Below are 25,814 nucleotides of genomic sequence, written 5' to 3'. Positions count from 1 at the left end.
ATTAATTCTCCCTAAATCTTCCAAGTTTCCTATCCTCTACCCCACCCCCCAAGCTACTGAAAGAAATGAGCACATATTTAGAAAACCAACTTACTCACCTTTTTAGAATTGTACATAAAATGCTTTACATATTGTAAACATGTTTATGTTAGGAAATGACTTGTGTATTTTAGGAAATTACTCGTAGGAAAAAGAGTATATACATAATGTTTAGAACCCTAGTAAATAAATTGTGAAAATACATTAGCTAAATACATGTAAATCAATGTGTACTTCCAATTTCTTTTTGCACTAGGCAACCTTTTTCTGATATGTATATTAACAAGACCCAAAAGGTCTTTCATTTGATTCTTGCTTACAGTTACATGAATGAGATATTGAGCAAAACTGCTTAGCATTAGTGGCATCTATTTGAAAAATGCTGATCATACCATTGTGTTTGTCCTGCTCCTCACCCCATGTTAGATCATGTGTTAGAATATGAAGGGACAAATGTACAACCCATTTTTGCATGCGCAAATGGGTTATCGACCAGATTCTGCATGCAATAACTAATAGGGCTGTGTACACACCCTATATAGCGACTCGCTAGATAGGATTTGCGACTCGCAATTAGGAAGGGACGTTCCAAGGACGTCCCTTCCTAATTGCGACTCGCTACCCTATGTAAGAATGTTTTGCGACCACAATAGCGGTCGCAAAACCCTCGAAATTCACCGCCCTCTTCAAGAGGGTGGTAATGCACTTGCAAATGGGAAGGGGTCCCCAGCGGACCCCTTCCCCTTTGCAAATGCAGAGGAAAATATTTTTAGGGGCAGGCAGTGGTCCCAGGGACCACTACCTGACCTTAAAAAATGAAACGAAAACTTTTTTTTTTATGCATTCCATTTTCCTTTATGGTAAACGGGCTGTATTAAAAAAAAACTGCTTTATTGAAAAGCAGTCCCAGACATGGAGGTCTGCTGAGCCCAGCAGGCCCCCATACCTGGGAGGGCCAGCCATTCCTAGTGGGGTAGCAAATTGTGAGTGCCTCATGAATGTTGCTGAGGCATGCAATATGAGACCCCATTGGGAATCGCAAACAGTGTCTCTGACACTGTTGTACAAGGCATTTAGTGCCGCGCAAATTGTGACTCGCAATTGAGCGCAATTTGTGAGTCGCTAAATGCCCCGTTCGTACATCTGGCCCAAAGAGTTTATTAAAACTGTTCATGCTAAATGATCATTTTGAGACTTTATGAAAGATGTTTCTGACTAACATTGATAGATGCTTTCATATTACTGACTAGCTATTTTTCATGCATCAAGCTCATGGAGCATCCTTTAGCTTAGGTAAGAGGATCTCAGAAGAACCTTCCCTCATGTAACAAATATTGAATCAAATTGTATTGACTAATGGCAATGAGGGTACAGACTGTGGGACTCGGAAGAAGAAGCATCGTATGACTGAAGACACCCCCTCATGATCTATTTTTATTGGATATCGACAGAGGATGCCTACCAAAAATTTACGAAAGTATGAATCTATATTAATGAGTTTTCCCTGGTAATTAGCAACCACTTTGTAGTAAGGAGGTCCACGCAGGAAGGTTGTAGTTTAAGTTGATTTATTGAAGATAGTTACATGAAGGATAAATCCAGTACAGCAGGTAGTTTGGTTCTACAGAGCAGCCCCACCAGTAGCAGCCTGAATGCTGCTCAGCCCATTCTCAGCTGTCACTTCCAACCTCTCAGGCACCCAACATTCCAATCGCATCATCACTCCAACATTCCGTGCAGCACACACACAAACACACTGGCTGAGCAGGGGATGTAAAAGGCATGACAAGAACATGAGTAGGATACTACATATCCCACTTTCTTATACAATGGAAGCAATAGTCCTATACCTAGAAGAGTTGTAACAATAAATAACCCAGTAAGGAATGAGCTGAAAGAATGCAAATGCAACAAAGGAAGTAAAGTCAAGAAAAGGGACAGAAAAGAACTAGCGAAGAGATAGGTGTGGGAAAGAAGCAAAGGGTGAGTGGCACAAATAGAAATAACCCATTCTATCCACAAGGAAAATAGTAAAAAGTAATAAGTCCTAAGAAACAACAAGAAAGTAAAAGGACATAGTCGTACCAAAGACTACCCCCAAACACACCCACCGGCCAGGCAGGCAAGCAAGGAAGGAAGGACATGGAACAATGCATACTGAGCACAAGACTAACACCCAGACACCCGAAGAAGAGAGAGAAGGATCTCCTCTTGAACAAGGAAGAAAGAGAACAAGCATTGGCATAGCCAATAGGTCTCGCCTTTGGGACCTTGTAAGTGTTTAGCCATGCAACAGTTGCATAACTAAATAGTTAAAAGGTCCCAAATGCGAGACCTATTGGCTATGCAAAGCGGCCGTGCTGCCGTGAAAGTGATCACGATCAAGCATCAAAGCGCGAAAGTGAAAGTAATCGCGGTAAAAGCCACGCGCGCCCGCGCACATGCACTGTAGCTCTAGGCTGGCCTGGTAGTACTTTTTGGAGCCCTCTCAATAAGTCTCGCCAGACCAGCGCATGCGCTGGGTCAGGCGAGACCTAAAACCCCTACAGAAGAGGAAAGACCACAGGCAAAGGTAGAATAACAACAAAGTGTATAGTTCAGGTTCCAAGGATGAAAAGATCACGTGGATTACTGAACAAGTTCAAAAACAGTGGAGAAGAATAAAAATACAAATAAGTATAATTAAACCTCCCCCACTTCAATAATGATAATAAAATTAATATGACAATAACGTTGCAATGTACAACAATGTAATATGATGTAAGCATGACAATTTAAGAAAATGACAGTAAATGAGACTGAAACCCATGACTGATACCCTAGGAGAGGGTAAGAATGTACGATGACAAGAGACATAAACCCATGACCGACCCCTACCCCAAAGCAAAGGGGTGAGGAACTACTGTGAATGGGACGAAGACTCATGAAACGATATCCCGTGTAAGGACAACCCACGTGTAGAGATCAAAACTAAACAAAGAAGTAATGGGACTATAACCCATAAGACACCCAGAATGAGGGTAACAATATAAGAGAAAATGAGACTAAGACCCATGACCTATCCCAAGAATAAGGGTGGTAGACTTTATGTAAATGCGACTGGCACCCATATGGGACTGATTACCCAAGAACGTGTAGATAGGACTGGCACCCAAAAAGACACCCTGTGAAAGGGTAATAATGTAACAACAGAAGCTAACGTAGATGGGACTGAACCCATGACCTACCCCAAGATGTAGGGGAGGTTTGCTACTGTGAATGGGACTGGCACCCAATGCCTACCCTCTAGTATGAAGGTGAAGGCTAAGGTAAATGGGACTGGACACCTTAGACCTACCCCTGAGAGAAGGGCGTAAATGTAGTGTGAACAAATGGGGTTAGAAACAATTGCCGTCCCTCATGTAGGGAAAAGTTAAATGTAAAGTGTGAACATACGATAAGAACAACGAAGTCAAAAAGGTGTATAACATGTCAGAAGCTTAACATGTTATGCGAACAAATCCCCCCAGGCAAACCCGTAAAGTGTAGCAGGTGAGAAAAACAGTTCTTTGATGTAGTGCTCCAAAAACCTTGACTTAAATGCAACTGTAAACACAGCCAAGCATAGAATAGGCTTCAATACTGATTCTCAAAACTGTTAGGAGACAGTTAAAGTTTAGTGTGTGCGTGTCACCGTAATGCTGTGACACACACCAGCGTTTGTGAGCCAGCACGCTTTGTAGAGATAGCCATGAGCTGACAATTTCTTGTAACACCCTTGTGCACTGGTAGATAGAGCGCAATGTGTCGTGGTCACCCTCGTGCCCTGCCAGCTGAAATAAGTGTTCCAAAGGGCATGTAGGGTCCTCTGGATGGCATGTAACATGAAATATGGCGATGCAGTAGAGAGAAACAAAGGTGGGTTTGAAAACCATGCACAAAATGTACTTACAGACTTTAGTACTCGACCGTGTAAGTACCATTTTCTTGGACCTAAGATGTGCCAGTGTTCTGAACAGTAAACGGAGAACACCCACAAACGTTGATGACCTCCATGGATGAGGACAAAGAAACAGTGCGAGCACAACGCTGTACAGAAAGGCAAAACAAATGAGTGGATCCGAGTTCTGCTGGATGCGTGCTGTCGCCAAAACATGGTGGCATGCACGATACACAAGGCCGGATGGCTCCCGGCACGCACGTGCGCCGAACAGTCTCTCAGCAAATGCAGACGTGTCGTCACAGAGGGCTCTCGTCATCGAGATGATCCGCGGGGTCCGCTGAGTGAGGTAAGCGGCACGCGCAGCAGGCACACAGACGAGCAACAAAAATAACAGTTTAAACGGCCACAGAACTTGTAGTTCGTAGTGTTATGTGAAGAGAAATATTGAGAAACTCACCACGAAGTTTGTCTTCTGCAAACGGCCCCAAACAACAGTCTGTAAATGGCCAGCATGGCAGAAAGAATACACTGAAGGGAACACAATACCATTGATGCATGCGATGTCAGCCAAAAGTCAGTCATAATACATCCCACGGTGACAGACCCATTTGAAGTCAGCATGAAGGCAAAATGTCGAGGAGGCACTCCGCTATAAAACACGCAATTACGTTTGACAATACCGTTAAATACCTTGTATGAGAGACTAATTTTGGTATGAAATTACTGCACGTCTCCCATACACCAGAGCAGTGTAGTTGAAGGTTGTAACCAACTGGAAACACACCTTAAGTAGACAGTATTAGTAAGCGCTGTGTTACTTGCCATGAAGGTTTGTGGGAATAAGGCATACTTCCCACCTTGTCGACAGGATAGACATCCCTTGCTCCATGATGTTTTTGAATGACGACAGGGTCAAAAGGATTTACCAGATGTAGATTGGCATATTTGATGACAGAATAGATCCATTTGAAATACATAGTCCTTAATAAGTATTCAAGATGTACACAGCACGCCTCGGCTAGGGCTGTCAGGTGGTGATGACACTGGTGGGGCTGAGAGGCATAGTGCTTCATTTCTTTTACTTGTATCTTGTAGTCTTCTTTTCAGTGTAGGTCTAGTTTCTTCCTTATTTTTGTCTATGTTCTTCTGTGTAGAACAAACTTGAATCTTGTTATCTTCTTTGCAGTTTTTCCTTTCCTGTGGATACCTCCTCTTGTACTTTTTGTTGCATGTGACTGTCTGTTCTGTAGCTTGTTTAATCTTCAGGTCCTCTTTTGTATGCCAGGTTCCTGAGATCGGCTTGTTTCACGTAAGTTCATCACCAACTTGCCGCCAAATAAATGTAGTAAGGAGGTCCACGCAGGAAGGTTGTAGTTTAAGTTTATTTATTGAAGATAGTTACATGAAGGATAAATCCAGTACAGCAGGTAGTTAGGTTCTGTAGAGATGCTATAACAAAAATAGTATGCAGTTCCTAATGTGCAAGCAGGCGGAATGTGTTAAAGAATGAGCTCTATTGAGAGTAAGTATTAGAATGAAGGAGGGGAGAAGAAACTTCTCCTTGTTGGAAAAAGACTCACTATCTATCTATCTATCTATCTATCTATCTATCTATCTATCTATCTATCTATCTATCTATCTCTCCTTCAGAAATCCTTTTTCTTGACCTCACGATCAGATTAGAGGGGGATAATATCTCAACCACCCTCTATCGTAAACCAACCGATAGGAACAGTCTCCTACTTTTTAGTAGTCACCATCCCATGACCCTGAGACAGAACTTACCTTTCGGACAATTCCTTCGCATCAGAAGGAACTGCAGTAATCTTTCCGATTACAAAAAAGAATCACACACATTGAAGAAAGACCTTCTACAGCGTGAATATCCTAAACAGATTGTTGATACTGCTTGCAAAAGAGCCTTAAACAATAACCGCGATAACCTGTTGGAAGACAGGGTCAAAGTACCAGATCCAGCGATAACTTGTGTCATAACATTTACTCCTGACTCGCACCGAATAAGAAAAATTATTCGTAAACATTGGAATATCCTGAACATAGGTACACTTAATCTACCTACTCCTCGTTTGGCTTTCAAACGAACAAACAACATTATGGATATCCTTATCCACACTAGGCCAAAGAAACAACCAATCATTCGCCAAAGCACCTTGTGGGGCCTTCCCCCGGTCACGGGCCATTACCCCTGTGGTTCTTGTTCTGTCTGTCACCTCACCAAGGCGACAAAAAATCTGGAGTTTCCTAATGGGGTTTCGTGGACCATCAATGCACACACCAACTGCAACTCCTCTAATTGTATCTATTTGTTGCGGTGCAAATGCAACCTGCTCTATATCGGCATGACCACAAGACCGGTAAAAACACGTATAATGGAGCATAGGAGTAATTTCAGATGCTTGAAGAGTAACACCAAAATGACCACACACTTCAAAGACACACAACATTCACCAGATTCTTTCGAATGGGGTGTATTAGAGACTCATCCTGGAATAACAAAAAATGCTTTATTCCGCATTGAGCAACGATGGGTCCTACGATTAGTCACTGATAAAACTGGGCTAAATGAGAACATACCTTGGAGTCTTCTGACTTAAATCAGTCAAGTTGTGATCATTTTGATATCTTGTTATATGTAGCTCTGATTTGACATTAACCACTACTGTCAACAAGCAATGACCTGATGGTATTTAATACAGCCATAGGGCCTAACCTTTGCTAAATGTTGTCCTCTGGAGACACACAGTACATAATAGAATCAATTTGTGTATTATCACGTTTCCATCTTCATGGGTACTGGGCACCTAGTCTCTGCTCAGGCTCAATACAGATATACTTCCATGAGCTGCCTTCTGTCCTGTACTGTCTCTAAACCCTACTCTGCTACTGCCCTTCACAGCTAATACATGGGGTTATCAATATATGTTGGCACCTCCTTTACATATTATTGCAACTCGCACAACACAAGCAGAAAATACTGAGTCAGTATTCTACACATACCGCAGGGTGTTCTTGTGAGCGGCACACTTTGTTCATTCGGAGCTCCAAATTTTTAATTTGCTCGCGAGACTCTCCTTCGCCTATTCCACCTTGCGTTGTAGCGGCATGACTGGTTATGGGGGATGCGGCGATTCCTGGGCTTTGGCTTGTGTGGTCGCGGAGGTTTCTCAGTGCTTTCCCCTCCCAAGATGGCGCCTATACTCAGGCTACATTCTAGCCTTGCCCGCTGTTCCGGTAAGGTAACCCGGAAGTCCTTCCCATCATTGTACGCTGGCCACGGGTATATTACATGCTAGCTGTCGGTATTCCTTTGTAAGTCCCGGACCGGCGACGTGGGGGTAGGTCTACCGCTACCTCCTTCCCTGGAAACCGTGAGTACCAGATATCCTTGACTACCCCAGGTAATGGTTTTACGTGCCCTGCCCCCCCACATACCTGGCATCGCACTGTGTGGGTTCGTTGATTGCACGGGTCCGCGGCATTGTTCTCGCGGCGGCCAGTACCAGCGATGCCTCATAACCATAATTTCCACTGTATTGATGATTGCGCCCGATTCTGCCCGTGTGGTCACTTTGCCTTCACCGTTAATACACGGTGGTTTTTCATTTTACAGTCCTGGGTTGACATCCCCGCGCAGGGCCCTGATAGGCACCTTGATTGCACTCCTGACCTCACCACAGTGAGGATGGGGGTGGCTACCATGCCTTCCGGGGTACCACGCGACGTCCCCCTGGGTTCCTGTATTTGATTTTACTTTGTGCGCCTCACCTTGGAGGCCTGGCACCACTATAGTTCACACTGAACCTATTGTTTGACCTCCTGGACACGCAGATTCACTGTGTGACCTCCTCGACCCTGGGCGCATCAGCCCGGGACTTTCTGTATAGGTCCTGATCTATCAATTATGTCTCTCTCCGTTTTATTTATTTTTATTTATATTCATTTTATATTAGGACACTACACCTTAGTGTCTCCACTAGCCGGATCTGATACCACATATCCATGACCCTAATGGGGTGAGTTAACTTCTTTTTGTGTGCTCCTCTTGCTGCCTCCGTTTTGGTGTATCTCACTGTTAAAAAACTGTATGACAGACACGTCAATATGCATGTCACGAGCAATCTTATACAGCATGAGGTTTGCATCATTATGCTGCATGTTCTGTCGTTTACAAATGTTAGATATTATAACTTGATTTTCTAATATTGTAAACCCATTTTTAGGTCTCGCTGAGCCCAGCGCATGCGCTGGCTCGAATAGACATTTTGTATGTGGGCTCCAAAAAGTGCTACCAGGCCAGCCTAGAGCTACAGTGCATGTGCGCGGGCGCGCGCGCCGCGTTTACTTTCACTTTTGCGGCCGCACAGCCGCTTTGCTGCGCAGATCCAGCCTCCTCTGCCGGCACACCCACTGTTTTCATTGAATCATATTCAGTATTTTATATATAAACATGATGCGGTGGAAATTCCATATTGTAATTACTAAATCTGTAGGTGTTACTTAAACCGGCGCTCCATTTCTCAAGACTGACAATGTAATCCATGTCGTCAGCCTAGCGGTGCAATTGGTCAGTCAATCTTTTGGCAAATTCTCCATCCAACATGGCCGCTATTGTAACACAAGACCTCCGATTACTTCCAAATGCTTTCACTCTGGCAGTTTCATAGCAACAGATCACGCCCACTACCGGGTTCGACCGGCACCCGTCAGGTGTCAACAGGATGCAGCGAATGGGAGGCTGGAGATGCCGAGAGTGAGACCCTCGATTGCACTAGTACCGCTGCTTATGAATGGTCTCTGCTGCTGCGCGCCTTTTGTTCCTGCTGTGCTTCACTCACTTTAGCTCATCTGTTATGTAAACGTTGTTTGTATGTAGCGCGTCGTGTATCATTTCCAACGCCCCCTCCCTCTGGCACTCTTTCCTGTTCTCGCTTCTGAAGTGTTCTTGGTGCTGCTGGCTGGCATCAGCAATGCTGAATATTTAACGCTTGGTTATCAGTTTCTTCCTCAGCTCAGCTGCTCATCCTGAAAAATAATTTAATGACCGAGCAGTTAATCTCTTGCCTGGTAGATGCATCACTAATACATCAATTACAATGTGAACAAAACTAGAATAATCGTTTAATTTACTTTGTTTCCAGTGGTATTAAGACGTTTTTTTGGGTAATGAGTCACGTCACTGCATTTTTTTCTGTGCCATGCTCCTTTTCTTACCTCTTGTCCATGCTGACAACGTTCCTATGTCTTCTCATTCTCTCTTGTCCCCATTAGTTTCTTAAGCTCTCCTTCCTTCATGTCAATTTATCGTCCTTACTTGCTCCTGTGGTATTTGTTTCTCCATCATTCCCTTTCGTGATCCTCGCTTCCTTCCTCCTGTACCCTTTGTGCTTTGTTCTGATTGGGTAAGTTGTGTCCTCTACTACTCCCCGATGCACCCGGGACTGTTTCTCACCTCACTCCCATTTAGTTATTTAATTATTTGTGCAGCAGGAATGTGCTTTTGGGCAGCTTGAGTCATTGTTTGTGCTTCATGCACTATTATTTTTTTATTTATTGTAATTTCATTTAACCATTCTAATATGGGCATCTGCTCTGTTAGAAATGCAAACTAAAACCGGCCGTTTGCATCGAGACCCATGCACAGGTATTTGCACACTAATGAACACACATCATGAGACACTGACTGCCATCTTGGAATGGGTTTTATTTAATAAAAAACACAATTCCAAGATTGCCAGCGGGCGTGAGCATGCGTCTTGATGCAGGCAAATACATCTAGATATATACTCTTCTTTGCTATTAGTCCCTCGTCGATGTTCATCTGATATGACCCTTAACCAGCCAGCTCATAAACAGTATTCTGGTCATTTAACCACTTAAAATTAGGCACTAAAACTCTCCAGCGCAAATGATACATTTTGAACACCTGATTCACGGATTTGCACAAAAAGAGGCGCTGTTCGCACATTTTCCCCTTCTTTCTGCTCACAGTTACCATCAGCTCAATTTGGGCTCATATTTAAATCGGCAGCAGTGCAGTAAGTAGCATGCAGTCTTGACGCCGTGGTCTCGGCTTAAATGTTCGTTTGTGGTCTAGTTAACTACGAAGTTTACTAAAGCCCTGCACTTGCCAATCAAATGCATTTAATTCCCCGCCACTTCCCGCACGGTCCATTTCGGGGTGGCTGCTGCCCGGCCATCTGCGAGCCCTCCTGTGCCAGTGCCTCAGGTGCAAGCCGCTATCCGAGGCAGTCTCACGTGCGTGCAGGCAGCTCAGCACTGGAGGGTCTGGGTCTGTCCATGTCTTCCTTTCTCTCTGGTGGCGTAGCAGTGGCGCCATGGTGGCATCAAGAGAAAAGGGCTCCAGAACCCTGGCTAGGTAGTAAAAGACAGCCATAAATACAGGTTTGCTTGCAAGACAGAACAGGTACGCACAGACAGCAATGCAAGCTTCTTTGCCATACAAGCAGCAAGTACATTATAGGTAGCAACATTACCTCATGTGCAAGTAGTTCATCCTCGCCTGTTGATTTTGCCTTGAGCTTCTTGCTTTAGTTAAGCCTTATAATGTTTGAGCTGCTGATAACAGAATGCACAGCCTTCACGAAGACATGGCAAGTTAACACCTCTGCTGAGAAACAGCTGAAGTCAAGTATGGAGGGCTATAGAAAAGCAAGTTTTTAGGACAGTTTGCCCTGTATGCAAATACTCTAGGCTAATTTGAAGAACTGATACATATAAATCACAGATGTAAATGTACAATACTTGTAGGAGAGTGGGATCTGCTTCTTATGGTTACCCCCACTTTTTGCTGATGTTTCACTGTTTCTTTACTTTAGTCTGGCTGTGACCCTGCTATCCAGGGCCGCAGCCTAGCTGCTTCCTCTCTAAATCGATTGCATGTACTTTAGGTACACTCCAGATTGGATTCTGGGGTACCCTTATAAGTCCCTAGTATATGGTATACTATGTACCTAGGGAATAGGTACCCCAGAGGCCTCTCAGGGGCTGCAGCCTGGTTTCACCCTGGCGAAAGAAGGAGAAATGTTTAATTGCTCCAAATTTGAGCTGTTTCCATGTGTGCTGCTTGGTACAGCGCACATGGAAACAGCAAAACTCCAGTGATTGTTTATGTGCAGGAAGGTGCTCCATTTTGCAACTTCTATGTGCGCTGCATTGAGCAGCACACATAGAAGTAACAAAACGCCATCTTCCCCTGCAGCGCAGTCACCCTTGCCCTATGGTGCGAGGGTGCCTGCATTGGCACTAGGCAGCTAAATTTAGCGCCACCACAGGGGGAAACGCAGGGTTGCACCATGTTCTTGTAAATATGGTACAGCCCTGTGTTTCTAAAGTGATGGCGCTTGTCGTTAGCCTTCTTGGCTTTAAAGCACGCTTCGTCACTTTACTAGTAAATATGCCCTTTGGGTCCAAGGCCAATGTTCCCTTTTTTCCTCTGTGTGCGGCAGTATAAGGTTTCTGTGCACTGCAACTAAGGCTATGTGCGCCGGAAACCAGACAGCGTATGTGGTGCAGCGCCAAATATCACTCCAAACCTTTGCTTAAAAAAGTGAAAAAAGAGTGCATTTCCACACATGTAGCTGGTTGAGGTGGAACCCAGCATTTAGAGTATTTTTTTCCTCTGCATTTGCTTCACTCTCTGGATAATGTCCTACACTGGGGTATCTTGCAGCTCTTAACACATTATTCTTGAACAAGGCTTTTATGTATCTACAAAAAATGCAAATCTGTGAGTTGTTGAGTGTATTTGTGTGTGTGTTTTATGGAAGTACTACGTCAGAGGGAACATGTTTTTAAGGTTAGAGATAGCCTCAGAAGTAGCACATGAAAAAGTTTCTTTTAGTGAGAAGGTTTATGACCAGCTAAAAATCTCAAGTGTAAGTAGTGAGAACAAAAACATGAGGTTTGAGCAGAGCTCGTCAGTCTTGGTGTTTCAAGAATAAAACAAAAGCTAAAGTCCAGGCAGGGTTATGACAGTTAAGAAAATAGCCTCCCTAAGTGGACCTTGCTCTTTTATGTGCCAATCAGGTTTATTTTCTGTCACTGTGCACTACTCTGTCTAAACAGGAGCAATAATTATCGAAGGAGCTTTTTTGGTCTCCCTTCCTGTGCTACTTTTCTGCATGTGTCACTATAAGTGTCTGAGGGTTGTTTTATATAATTATTATACGTTTTGTGGTCGGTGATTGGCTAACAAGGCATTATGTACATACTCTGGATGCCATTGATCTATGATTAAACAAGCATTTGCAATGCAATAGGTCTCACATTTGCAAAAGTTTAAGCTATTGGCATTGTTCATGACAATGCCTTTTTTAATCTATTTTATAAAACAAACACATAATGGCATGTATTTATCATTTACAAAGCCAATAGCTAGTGTTGCATTATTATTAGCAATGCCAGCTGCTCACACTTTTATAATGCGAGCTGTCTCACTACAATTTAGTTTTAGAGCCTCCTCTCAACTGCCACTCGCTCGCTCTCGCCCTTGCACAATGCTTTTTTCTGTATCCCCTCTGCCTCATCACTAATGCCTTCTATTCTCTCTTCTCCCTCTCTCCTCGCCAGTGTTTCAGCTAATTTTTAGGTCGAACCTGTAGCAGCGTGCATGCAAAAAAAAAATGCATTTGCAATGCAATAGCTATTGCTATTGGTGTTGCATTATTATGAGCAATGCCAAGATCTAAGACTTTAATAATGCGAGACCTATTGCATTGCAAATGCTTGTTTACTTTGCAGGCTGTGTTTTTAGAATTACAGGTACCACACTTTCTTTGGGTGCTGTAAGGGTGGTCACCTGTATATAGTACTTTAAACCACCACCATTTAAGTGTAGGTAGTTCTTTCTGGTCCTGACGATTTGCCATCAAATAGACCCAAGGGCAAGAAACATGTTGACCACTTGACAGACGCAATTAACCGACATCCTTAGAGTTGGATTTAGCGTTGTTTTGTCTTATTATTTTTAATTAGGGTAGGGGCCACGTTCATAAAATTTTTCTGAGCGGACCTTCTCCCTTATTTTAAATTTTCCCTACACATCACTATCACCTACACTATTTTAGGGCCCTCACACGCACTTCACCCACCGGCTTCTGGAAAAAGATCTCCGCCAGGAAGGCCCCATCTCGGGTGCCGATCGGGGATTGCAGCGCCGCCCCGATAAGGAGCAGACCCGATGATGAAGCATGACACCTAGCTGGCTGGGTGTGTGAGGGCCTTTTTCCAAAAAGGAGAAGTTTCTTCTCCCCTCCTTCATTCTAATACTTACTCTCAATAGAGCTCATTCTTTAACACATTCCGCCTGCTTGCACATTAGGAACTGCATACTATTTTTGTTATAGTTCTATCAACGGACCTGTATGCTGGACCTGGTTAAATAATTGTCCGCTTTTTCCTTTCTTTGAATTTCTGTAGAGATGCCCCACCAGGAGCAGCCTGCCTGCTGCTTAGCCCATTCTCAGCTGTCACTTCCAACCTCTCAGGCACCCAACATTCCAATCGCATCATCACTCCAATATTCCTTGCAGCACACACACAAACAGACAGGCTGAGCAGGGGATGTAAAAGGCATGACAAGAACATGAGTAGGATACTACACACTTCCTTTACCTTATTCTCTGAAACTTACCCGTACCCATATTTCCATTCCAGTGGTCCTGCCGCTGGACCTCTCCTTGTCCTGAGACTTTTTTATGGAGGGTGATTTCTTTATCTATTTCCATGAGGTGATAACTTTTGTATTATAGTGATCAATGCAGCTGCAAGGATCGCACTCTTAAATTACAGTTGTTACTACAGTTGTAGTGAGCTCGACTGAGTTTCCAGAACTGCTCTTTATGAGAAGTTCATTTCTTATTCTCTCTTCTCCAGAGGAACTCTTCATGGGTTCTATTTAGCATAGGTCTTCTGGTTAGCTTATGGGGTTTCTATATGGAACACTGTATTTGCTTTGATGCTGACACCTAACTAAATCTATTTTACATTTCTGTAAAACTACCAATCTGAATAAAGAGATTTAGGGATTCTAATCCTATGATAAATAAAGGTTTTGAAACTTTTATCAAACTCTCATCATTGACTGATTCTAAATGTCATTGATGTTTTTAATTGATTTGGGAAAGCTCTAATTCGCCTACAGAAGAAAAGGTCTGTCGATCTCTCCAGTGTCACAAGGATACTCAATGGCGAGATTTGTAAGTGGGTGTATACTGAGATTGAACCACCCTGGTGAGGCATTGGACTCCCGCACTACCTTTCGCCCTTTTATTTCACTTGCTTTTCTATAGTATCCTTTCGTCTTGTATCCTTCCGATTTACTGTTTTTTTTTTAAACAGTGACTGTTTTCTCCTACCCCATTTACATTTTCTCTCATCCTACACACACTCCCCTTGTTACCTTCCCCCTTTTACTTGCTTCTGTTCTTTTACCTGCACTTTCATTAATACCCATACATCTTCGTCACTTTCACTTTTCTCCTGTTTAAATTTTGCTTTTATTATTTCCCCTTCCCTTCTACGTTTCGCTGTCCTATACTTGTCTCTTGCTCCTTTTCTCCTTTTACTTTCCATTCCCTTTCTTTAATACCCACATGTCTTGTACTCACCTGCTTTAATCCCTTTTTGTCATTTTGATATTTCTCTACCATGTAGTTTTGTCAGCCTGATTTCATCCAGCTGACTTTCCTCATGTTTGAAAATCATCAAATAGACACTGTACCCGCTCAAATACATGTTGTTCAAATCCGCATATGGCAGATTTGCACCAACAGTGAAATTCACTGGTTCTTGACTCCTTGAAAGGGCAGTGGCTGTTTTGTGAGTGAAGGCTGCCTCTCTCGCATTATTAACACATAGGAACAGGGAATGCACATGGATCTTTGATATTCATTACCTGGGCAACACCAAGGGGCACAAGGTGGAGGGTCAGGGAGGCGGATGGCAGCCTACTATAGACAACATACCCTAGATTGTCTGGCACAATGAAGGGACGCCGAGTGCAGGGACTTCTTTAAGATTTGGGGGGCCTGCACCAAACGCATTTTGGGGGCCCCTATTCAGAACAGCTTTCAACATATGATACAATTTCAGCTCTTCCATACCTTATTTGGCCAGGTCACTGATAGGTCACTTGCACACTGGCCCTAATTTTAAATGTGTTTCCATCTAGTAATCAGGGACAGTGACATGTTTTCTCAATATTGTAGCACAACTGCAACTCATTTAACAATACCGCAAATAATCTCTGTGACGTCCTCTCATTTCTCATATGTCAGGTCCTGTTTTGATGTAAAAGAAACCTTTTTATGGATGTTGGTTGAAACATAGACACAAAATGTATTTGCAAAATGTCTGTAATAGACTCTCACTCATCATCAACATTAAAAATAAATTAAAGGAAAACGTTCTAAAAAACAATGGGGCATATTTACAATAACTGGCGCATCCCTGCATATCAGCAGGGATGCGCCAGTTATTGTGCGACACGGCTCCGCCACCATGGATGCGCCGCATTTACAATGCGGCGCACCATGGGGCAAAAACGGCACAGATGCGTGACGCATCTGTGCCATAAAAGTGGCGCATTGCTGGAGTTGCGTCGCAAGCGCGACGCAGCTCCAGCAATGGTCTGGGGGGCCTTATCTTGCTAATGCTGCGTCAATCCTTACGCCTGCTTCAGGCAGGCGCAGGGTTTTGACGCAGCATGGGCCTAAACGTGAGTGAGTGAAATCTTGTAGATTTCACTCAGCCACTTTTATGAGGCGTTCCTGCGCCGGAATGCCCCCCCCTGCGCAGGAACGCCGACATGTGGCGCAGGGCTCCCAGATGCGTCACGTTGTAAGTACCCCGCACCATGGCGCAGGATATGCGCCGCCGCTGCGTCACAAAAGTGACGCAACTGCGGCGTAGATGAGACGCAAGGGTCTTGTAAATCTGCCCCAATCTGTTTAAGAATTATTCAAGGTCATCATGGCAAGACTCTCTGCAGAACAGAGCTGAGTCTATCAGAGTGCCCTCTGTAAAGGCTGGGGCCCTGGGCCAGAACCCACTTTGCCCATGCCTTAAAACGTCTCTGCCCGAGTGCAGCTTTGACCTCGCGACTTCTTACAATTGGAAATATTCATTGTAATTTCTGCCTGAGCAGCAACAATAGAAATTTGCTGCTCCAAAATATCGCCATGATGAACAGATGTAATGATTGCCCCTTGTCCTGTGCATATGTCTCCGTTGAATCATATCACTTTCCTAAGTAAACAGAGTATAAACTCCTATTGGACCCAGTAAGTGATTTCAGCTTGTGGTTTCCAGTGCTCAGTTTCGGACTTAATTGGGTTCTGGTGCTCGGCACGGCACTTAATGGTCAACACCACACTTATGACAGTCTGCCACATGGTGGCGCTGCTCATCGAATTTAGAGAGGAGCAGAACAACAGTTGTTTATGAATACAACATATATTAAAAAAAAATACTAATACCTGCCACCCCAGTCATTCCTTTAGCTTTGGGGGCCTGGAATCATCTTAACTGTCACACTTGCCGGTGAGAGAGATGGTTAGTAGCTGTTTTGGTGCCGCCATTGCCAGCAACATTAGGGGCAACGGGTGGGTCAAGCTGCAGTGTCCTCCTTGTCAGGACTTTGGCACATATTATTTTGCAAACTAAACACTGATTGGACCTGATAATAATCACTAACAAGCCACATGCTGCATAAACACCAATTGAATGAGTTCCATTTGTGTCGGCACCTCTGAAATCGCATGCACCAAGTATACTATTCGATCATAGGTGGTAAAATAAAAGCTGCAGTGGATTGCCGCCATTTTTAACATTGGTTGACCCGTTTCTAGTAAACCACACTTTGCACAAATTATACTTTCCTACATTGGTTTAGTTCAAGACTGATGCATCCTTAGGAAGCTTTCAGTATAAACTCATTTGCATGGATATTGTAAGACAGAATTGGGAATTGTCATTTGAAAAGACCGTGATGATTATTCAAATATTGCGTTGAGAACTGTGTACCAAACAGCATTTTTGGAATTCTAATTTACTCTACACAGATAGTCTGTTTAACATGTGTAATGTAGCCCTGAAGAAGCGGGAGAGCAGCAACCACAAAACACGTGCTGACTGCTTTTTATATGACATTGATCCAAGCAAATATGCCCCGCATATATCACGACTATCAATGTGAATTAATACATTTGCTATGAATGAAAAAGTAATGTGCAAGCTGTGGTATCACTGTTGATTTAAAACTAACCTATTAAAGAAATGATGGCATATTGTAAGAAATTGCCAAGAGGAGCGTGTTTTGAAATAAACGGACATTTTGTATTTTTAGGAAACTAATTGTTGAAACTTGCATTTTACTCCCCATCATTACAATACCCACCTGTGTGGGTTATTAGAGTGGAAATAGTGGATAATAAAAACAAAACTGTAGCAAATGTATGGTTGGTGAGGGTATTGCACATGATGATAATTGTATCTGGGTCCTCACTCTCACTATTCTTAATTAGATCCATCCCCAGTCTGTTGGACGTTTTCTAGATGAACGCATTCTGGGCACCATAAGTGCTATCTGCTTTGGTGGATGCATCTTGACTGCACATAGGTGCTGTAAACTGGACAGACCAGAGGCACAAGGTAAACTGGTGCAACAGTTCCTCTTCCCCTTATTCCACCAGGGGCTCCCTTAGCTACTAACCCATCCGCTCTACAAAAAAGAAATGGGCAGTTAGAACTTAGCACCATCATGTGGAGGCTCAGTTCAATAGCCTGCTTCATCCTGTGATAAATAATTGGGGACAGATCCTTCATGGTGGCCTCTCTGAAATATTCTTCATTGGATAGTTTACAATTGAATTCAGTGTTTTGGACAGTTTTGGACAAATACATTACGAAAAAGTGGATAAGAAAAATATTGATTATTAGAGGATCCTTTTAAAAAAGCAGCCAAACCACTGAGTTGGGTAGTCCTTGACCTCTGTGGGTCCTGGAGATCAAGGCCTCTTGCATGCAAACTCCCCCAGGGTGCAAAAGGCACTTGTGCCCATGTTGTTCGCCCCCAGACTACTTTGATTTTACAGATGAGGCTGCAGCCACTCCACGGTCCCTTCTGAAATATGCATCATGCCTGTTCCTAAATATGCACTTGCTCAATTCTAAGGTAGTCTGTCCTCATTTCCATGGGAACATGGCCACATGACACCAGTGTAGGGCCAAAGAAGCCCTTTGGTGGAACATTTATTGTGTGCCACGTGCAGGTGGACGCAGTATGCCCTTCAGGGGCTCCCTTTGGGAGCAAAGGAGTGTCCCGGGAACCACTCTGTGCATACACCCCAATGCCTTAAGTATCCAAAAATGAAGGCAATTCAGGGAAAACTAGTTCCCAATAGCAGTGCCTGCCAACTTTTAAATCCAAGTGTCTGTCCAATTGGTTTTAAGGGAACCTTCTTTGGTTTCCTCACTAAACCCTAGGGAACAAGGAGAGGGAACAGTGGGACTCCTGAGCGGCTTAGGATATTCATTGAGTCCATCAATCCCAGAGGATCATGTTGCTTGGCAGACGTTCCTGCTCTGCTCACATCCCCAAAGTAGAGATTTGGCACTCAACTCTGCTTAGGGTTGCACATGTCCAGTTAAAGAGTAAGCTATGACTCTTAGCTAACATTAAACGACTAGAGTATAAATGTTACACTACTCATTCAGACGCTTCTTTGCAAGATCTTATTTTTGCTAAACTAAATTTCAACAAGATAACCATGAATAATGCCTCCTTCATTTTGTTGCGTACTAGTGTTCATTATTATAGGGGCCATAACAACGTTGGGAAACTTTTAGCTAATTATTGAAAAACTCATAAAGAACGTACTTCTATTACTTCTATTCATTCCTCTTAGGACAGCATTTATTCAAAGGTAACGATATTTTAGAAGAATTTATGAAATTTTATACTCAGTTCTTTACTCCTGAAGTCCCTGTTCCTTCTTCTCTTATTTATGCGTATCTTGGTGATATACATCCTCCTTCTCAGGATTCGTGAAACTTTCAATACCTGGAGATTGTCTTGTCTATGACAGAATAATCTAATATCCTCAACTCACTTAAGAAAGGTAAACCACCAGGTCCTGATGACTTTACTTTGGAATTTTATTTACATTTTTACAATATTCTCTTATCAAAATGATTACATCTTTTAAAAATTTTTTATCAGTCCGGCAGAACTGGGGGTACATTTACAGACGCTACAATTTTTCTAATTCCTAAGGATGGTCGTGTTCCCCTTCAGTGTAAACATTACCATCCAATTTCTCTTGTAAATATTGCTTACAAAATATTTGCTAAAGTACTTGCCCTTCGTCTGGACCCTATTTTACCTAAATTAATAGGCAAGGAATAATCTGAATTTGTCAAGGGTTGCTTAACTTTGGACGATGCAAGACTTTTTCGTAATATATTTAACAAAGCTCCTTAAATTCCGTATCCTTTAACTGCAGTGTCTATTGATGCTGAAAAAGCATTTGATAGGGTGAACTGGTATTTTTTATTCAAATTCATTACCTGGCATGGTTTTGGTCAATAGATTATTTCATTGATTTCTTTGCTCTATACAGCTCCAAGTACTTCTGTATTAATTAACAATCATCTTTCTCATTCTTTTCCATTCCAACTGGGGTTTGCCTTTGGTATCGGTTTACCAGGGATGCCTGTTATCACCGCTTTACCTTATTTTAGCTCTTGAACCTTTTTTATCATGTATCTACAAGAATGCTCTTATATCAGGATGTCAGTACGGAGCCAAACGTTTAAAAATATCTGCTTACTCTGATGATATTCTTCTTTTTCTTTCCAGTCTAGATTCTTCCATTCCTGCCCTTCTACCTGAAATGTTTGCTTTTTCTTCTGATTTGAGATATAAAATTAATTCTGATAAAACGGAGGTGTTACCCATTATGAAGTATTGTGTTAAGGACCCTTTTGAACTCACAGGTTTTCATTGGAATAAATCCAAGATTAAACATTTGGGTATTTGGTTCAATAATTCGATCACAGATACAGTCAAACTTAACATGAAAGAAGGTTTAAATAGAATTGACAAACTCCTATCTACTTGGAATCTCTTTTCTTATCATGGTGGGGCCACTTTGAGTCCATTAAAATGATGATTACGCCTATTTTATTATATGTTTTATCTAGGATTCCCATTTGCATTCCTTCTACATGTTTCAAAAACATTGAATTTCTTCTTTCTAAGTTTTTCTGGAATGGCAAAAGATCTAGAATTTTACTTTCCCATCTTAAAAAAAATAAAGCAGAGGTTGGTGCAAAGTTACCAGATTTTCAGACACATCATAAAGTATTCTGTTTAAGACAAGCTTCTAAGTGCCATCTCCCCCTTTCTTCTTCTTCTTCTTTATTGTCTTTTGGTGTGTTATGTTGAGCTTTCCTTTCTTTCTCCTTGCACCCCCAAAGAAGTCCTAGCTTTTTCCTCAAGAAATAGGTTCACATCTTCACCTCTTTTTTAAGTATGTGTGCTCTTTGTTGAAATCTCATTATGATTCTCACATTTTAACCCATGACTCCTTTTTGCACTCTTCTCTTTCATTTAATTTTCTTCTTACCATCAATAATACGCCTATTTATTGGCAGCCTTGTAGGCAAAAAGGAATTATGAGTTCAGGAATTGTTTGATGGTTTGAATCTGCGTTCTTTTCCTCAATTTCAAGTTATTTTAACTGTCTGGAGTCTTTTGGGTTAACTTTTTTGACTCTTTTGGAATTTATTTTAGATATTCTTTATTCCTTTCCCGCATCTAATATCACTCCAATGCCTCCTGATTCCTTTTTAACATTGCTTATAGCAGCTCTTAAGACTTCCCCTATTTAGATATACTTTTTGAGTCCAAATCCTTCTCATCCTAAAACTAAGAGAGAGCTCCCTTGGGAAATTTACTTGGGATGTGATTGGTCAATTCAACTATGGGATAAAATGTGGTCCAGAAGATGTAAAGTTTCAAGGTCTGCTTCAACTACCCAGACCCTACCTTTTTGTATCATAGATTATACCACACTCCTTCCTCTTTAGCTAATTTTACAAAGGGAACCAATAAGACATGTTGGTCATGTGGACATTATAATGGAGATTTAACACATTTTCTTTTTTTCTGTCCTCCTACTGTGATTTTTTGGGACTAAATCTGGACAAAACGTTCAATTTGTTTAAATCTTCATTGCCCTATGTCTACCTCTTTTCTATTTCTAGGTTGTTTTTCAAGTGTTATTATTTTAAAGATACATGATAAGGGTTTCTTTGATCTTGTGCTGGCTTTAGCTTTTCAGCAAATTACTACTAATTGGAAATGTTCTACCAATATATCCTCTGTTGCATGGTGGAATAATGTTTGTCATTACCATAGATTAGATTTTGCTTTTTCCTCTTTGTGTAGACTCTGGGTTAATAGGGATATATATTAGTTGTAACTAACTAATTGAGTTTTCTTGCTAACAAACATGCAACTATCATTCGTTCTGAAAATGTTAAACCTCTATCAGTTGTATTTCTCTCTGCTTTTTACTATATACCGTATTTTTTATTATATTAAAAAAAATGTTATCATGTATTTTTTCGTATTTCGATATATGCTACCTTTCGATTTTTCAATTGTATTTTGATATTGCTCCCTTCCCTTCCTTTTTGTTCCTCTTCCTTCCTTTCCTTTAGATTATTCATAAATTATAAACAGCTGTTCGGTATTACATGTTCTTTAACTATGCATATTTTATTTGTCTTATACTCCTCTTGTTAGAACTATTTATTATTAAAGCTAATTAAACTAGAAGAAAAAGTAAGCTTTGGGTTGTAGGTGCTAAGAGCCCAAAGTGAGAAAAAAGAAAACAAACCTGGGGCCATATTATACAAGTACTCCTGGGGCGCAACGGGCGTTTGCGCCTGCTTTGCGTGCTCCTGGTGCACTTCGGAATTACAGAAGGGTCTGCAGAAGCTTGTGCGTCCCCTTCTGTAATAACGATAGAGCTGGTGCATATAAAGCGCCAGCGCTGTCTTCAGAGGGCTTTCCCTCATTTGCATGGGGGCATGCTCCATGCAAATCAGAGAATCCCTTTGCCTCTGCGTCCACGTCGTATTACAGACGCAGGTGCAGAGAAGTTCTCAGAAGGCACACTGGCAGTGCATCACCTAAAAGGTGGCAGCCACCTGGAGGGGAGAAGTGGGGTCAGGTGGACCCCCAGACATCCCTTTGCAGGCGGGTGCAGTCACTCACTGCCCCCGCCTGCAAGGGGATCTCTATTGCCCCTTCAAAGTGCATGCGGGTTGCCGCCTGCACTTTGAAAAAATTTAGTGCTTTCAAGCAGCCGCTCCTATTTTCACAGAAATTTGCTGCCCTGGGGACAGTGCAAGTTTGCGGCTGCCATGGGGGCAGTGCATTCACCATAATTAGGGGCATTTTTATTGCTTGCTCTGGGCGCACCTTTTAAATGGTGCACCAATCGCAAACAATGTAAAGGCACCACTTGCATAATAAGGGCCCTAGTAGGCAAAGCGTGGTCTCTGAGGGTGCAGACTTTCACAGCAGCAGAGCAGGGACATATTTTAGAGGGAGAGCAGTCACTCATCTCCACTTATCTCAACTAGACCTCCATTTTGGATCACCATTTTATTCTAACACAATACCCACATCACTGTGTCTACAAAATAAATCTAAACACAGAATATACGACACTCAACGGAACAAAAAGAGTTATGAGAGAATGATTGGTTCTTAAGAGCATGGAATGAACGGGTCCTGGAGCATGGGTGCAAGAAAAAGGTCAGTACCAACGCAATGGATTAAAAGCTGCCATCAACATTCAGTCTTCTGATAACCAGGTGAAAGGACAGTAGCCACCATCAACTATGACTAAGGTTACTCTTCTGGTAAAAGTCGACAGCTCTCCTAAAAAGAGTAATCCGGGAAAATGTGAGGCGCAACTATCAGTGGGCTTCAGTCCATGGAGAGCAAAGACACCAGCTCAAAATATACATAAAAAAATGGAGGCAACATGCCACAGTTCACCATGAGGGGCATTACATCCAACACATAGGAAAGCAATCATTTGGCACAATTCATGCTCCATAGTATCACTATTCTAGGACCTTTAAGAAAAGATTATCCCACACTGTTAACAAAATGACGAAACACCTATTCTATTAACCTCATTGTTCCCTAGCCGGTCATTGATGCCAGTTAGTTTAGGTGTTCTGCTGGGTGTAGAGAATGTTTGCCTAACTAGCCAAGGTCTCAAACTGACTCAGGCTTTTCAGCTGAGGGCATTGGCCTGGAACATGATAACCAAAGCTCTTATCCCAGAGAAACGCCATTGTGTGTAGGAAAGTCAGCAGCCCCCTCTTGCCTAAGCCAACACTAATCTCAAATATTCTATGAAGAACGAGTAGTCCTGATATAGCCCAAGTAACGACTTTGGAGACAAATAGTCTTGGCTAGCAGGAGATTGTGTTCGCTTGAAAAGAACAGTTATTCTCCTCTTACAAGTGGAATGGTGTTCCCACCAGTGGCGTAGCTAGACCTATTGCCGCCCGGGGAGGTCCCTGAGTTAGCCGCCCGGTGCAGGTAAGGGGGGTGGCGGTTGACAGACGACTTGTTCTCGGCGGGGTTGGTCGACAGACGAACAGACAACTTACTCACCTCCACTGCCCCTAAAAAGACCTTCTCCCACCCCCCTAGCTACTCCACTGGTTTCCACTATACTGTGCAAAATAGACTGACAGAGGGTCAAACGCATATGCAACATAGGCCACTGTTTATGTTGTCATTTACCGGGGGTTGCAAAAGGCCTGTTTTTAGAGGTGGTTGCTGACTGGAGGAGAACATGATTAGGACCCTTCAGAATGGCACCTTTTGTCAAGATCTTTTCTGATTGGAGGCAATGATAGGGTGACCAGAAATCCCTGATTTGCCCGGACGGTCCTGGTTTTTCACCAGCTGTCCCGGCAGATTTCAGAAAATGTAGCTCCTGTCCCGGTTTTTTGAGAAGGTTGACAGAAAATGGCGGGAGTTGCTTTTTTTATGTTTAACAAAGCAGGTTTTGTTACCACTTGTTTCAAGAAAGCAATTTAATTAACCGGCAAGCTTCTGGGTTCAAAAATTGCATTTTATGTATGTTCTGACTGACTGTTCTTTAATTCTCTGCTGCAGAGCGCTGTCATTCTGGACGCTCGCGTGAAGTAAAACTGTAGTCCATCTTCTATTTTCTTGAAATGTCCCGGTTTTTGGCTTTACAATTCTGGTCACCCTAGGCAATGATGACCATTCTTTGACAAGTCAGTGTTTAATGTGGATGGTTGGCAGTGGGTCCCGCCGGCATTTGACGTTTTGGAACAAGGCCTCTTTTGGTTCCTTCCTCGAAGACCGTTCGCAGACTCACTTTTTCGGAGTTTGTAACCCAGCTGAATCCCAGAATTCCCTTTAAAGTAAAGTTGGGTTGAAGGGAAGTGAATCCAGGCTGAAGTGGAAGTAAAAAAAGTCTCCTGCGTGTGCAACTCCTGTTTCCAAGTCAAGACAAAAGGCATCCCATCAGCCAGTGATTTTGTGAAAAAAACCACAAGTGTAGGTGCACAAGAATTTTCCACGGAGGCCGTTGCCCTCTTCCCACAGGCACTGCCTGCCAGGACAATGGTCAGCTCTGCTTGCTTCAGAAAAGGCCTACTACTGACTGCAATGCACAAGGACACATAGAAGAATTTAAAAAACACATTAAACAGGCGCTTCATTGAAATGTTGATAGCTAAACTAATTGAAAAATGTACCCTTTGGCACTCGTTGGTTCAGAAGGTTGGAATAAATACGAGCCTCCTGTTGGGATTTCTGGATTAAATAGAACACTCGCATCTCCTAAAACGGAACGTTCCGAATCTCTTCCCACAGTACTCTAGGCTAGAAGGCAGCGTCCCCGTCTCATGTAAAGCCACCTGCGTTTACGACGAGATGTTAAAATGATTGCATACCAATTACAAATATGCTAATATGTAGGTAGGAAATGGAAATGCACATTTTGCTTCATTTTAGGTCGAGCAGTGGAGACCTCTTGTATATACTTTAGTATATTCTTATATGTATGTACTTTGTGGGCTCTGGAGATCAGCCCTAGGACTTGTCTGCTTCCACTTAGGGACTTTTTTTTCTGTTCAACTTACTCTATTTAACTGTCTCGATAGAAAACGACCAGTAGAGGTCAGTAAAATACCAGAATTGTTTTCTGCTGAGGGACTTTCTTTTTTCTTAATTTTTCTGGTAACTGCTTGATAGAAAACGACCAGTAGAGGTCAGTAAAATACCAGAATCACTTTAGCACTCTCTAGATTCCAGTCCATAGAAATTGTCTTCCAAGAGCACCCGTGGACAATAATATTTTTTTCAAATCATGTATTTTCAGTGATATGACCACCGAAGGCCCTGATTTTAAACAGAGCTTTGGACTATACCATTTCCCGCTGAAAGGCATGTGTTCCCATTCTTGGCGTGTCGCGCAGTTTGGTGCTTACTTTCCCTCCATGTTAAAGAACAGTAGATGTTTCAGCACCCAGGCTAATGTGCTGCATAGCTAAATACATATAAGGTCCCAAAGGCGAGACCGATTGCATTGAAAATACTTGTTAGGTTTGGCATTAGCCAAGGCATTTTGATTTTACTAAAATCAAATGTATAATAATACTTAGTAATATGGACTTTCACCCACCCCTCTTATTTTATTAGTTTGGTATTGTACGATTCACACTTTTCTTTTTAGTT

Source organism: Triturus cristatus, chromosome 9 (genome assembly GCF_964204655.1).
Source record: "Triturus cristatus chromosome 9, aTriCri1.1, whole genome shotgun sequence".
NCBI classification, from domain to species: domain Eukaryota; kingdom Metazoa; phylum Chordata; class Amphibia; order Caudata; family Salamandridae; genus Triturus; species Triturus cristatus.
Note: the sequence above shows the minus strand (reverse complement) of the source record.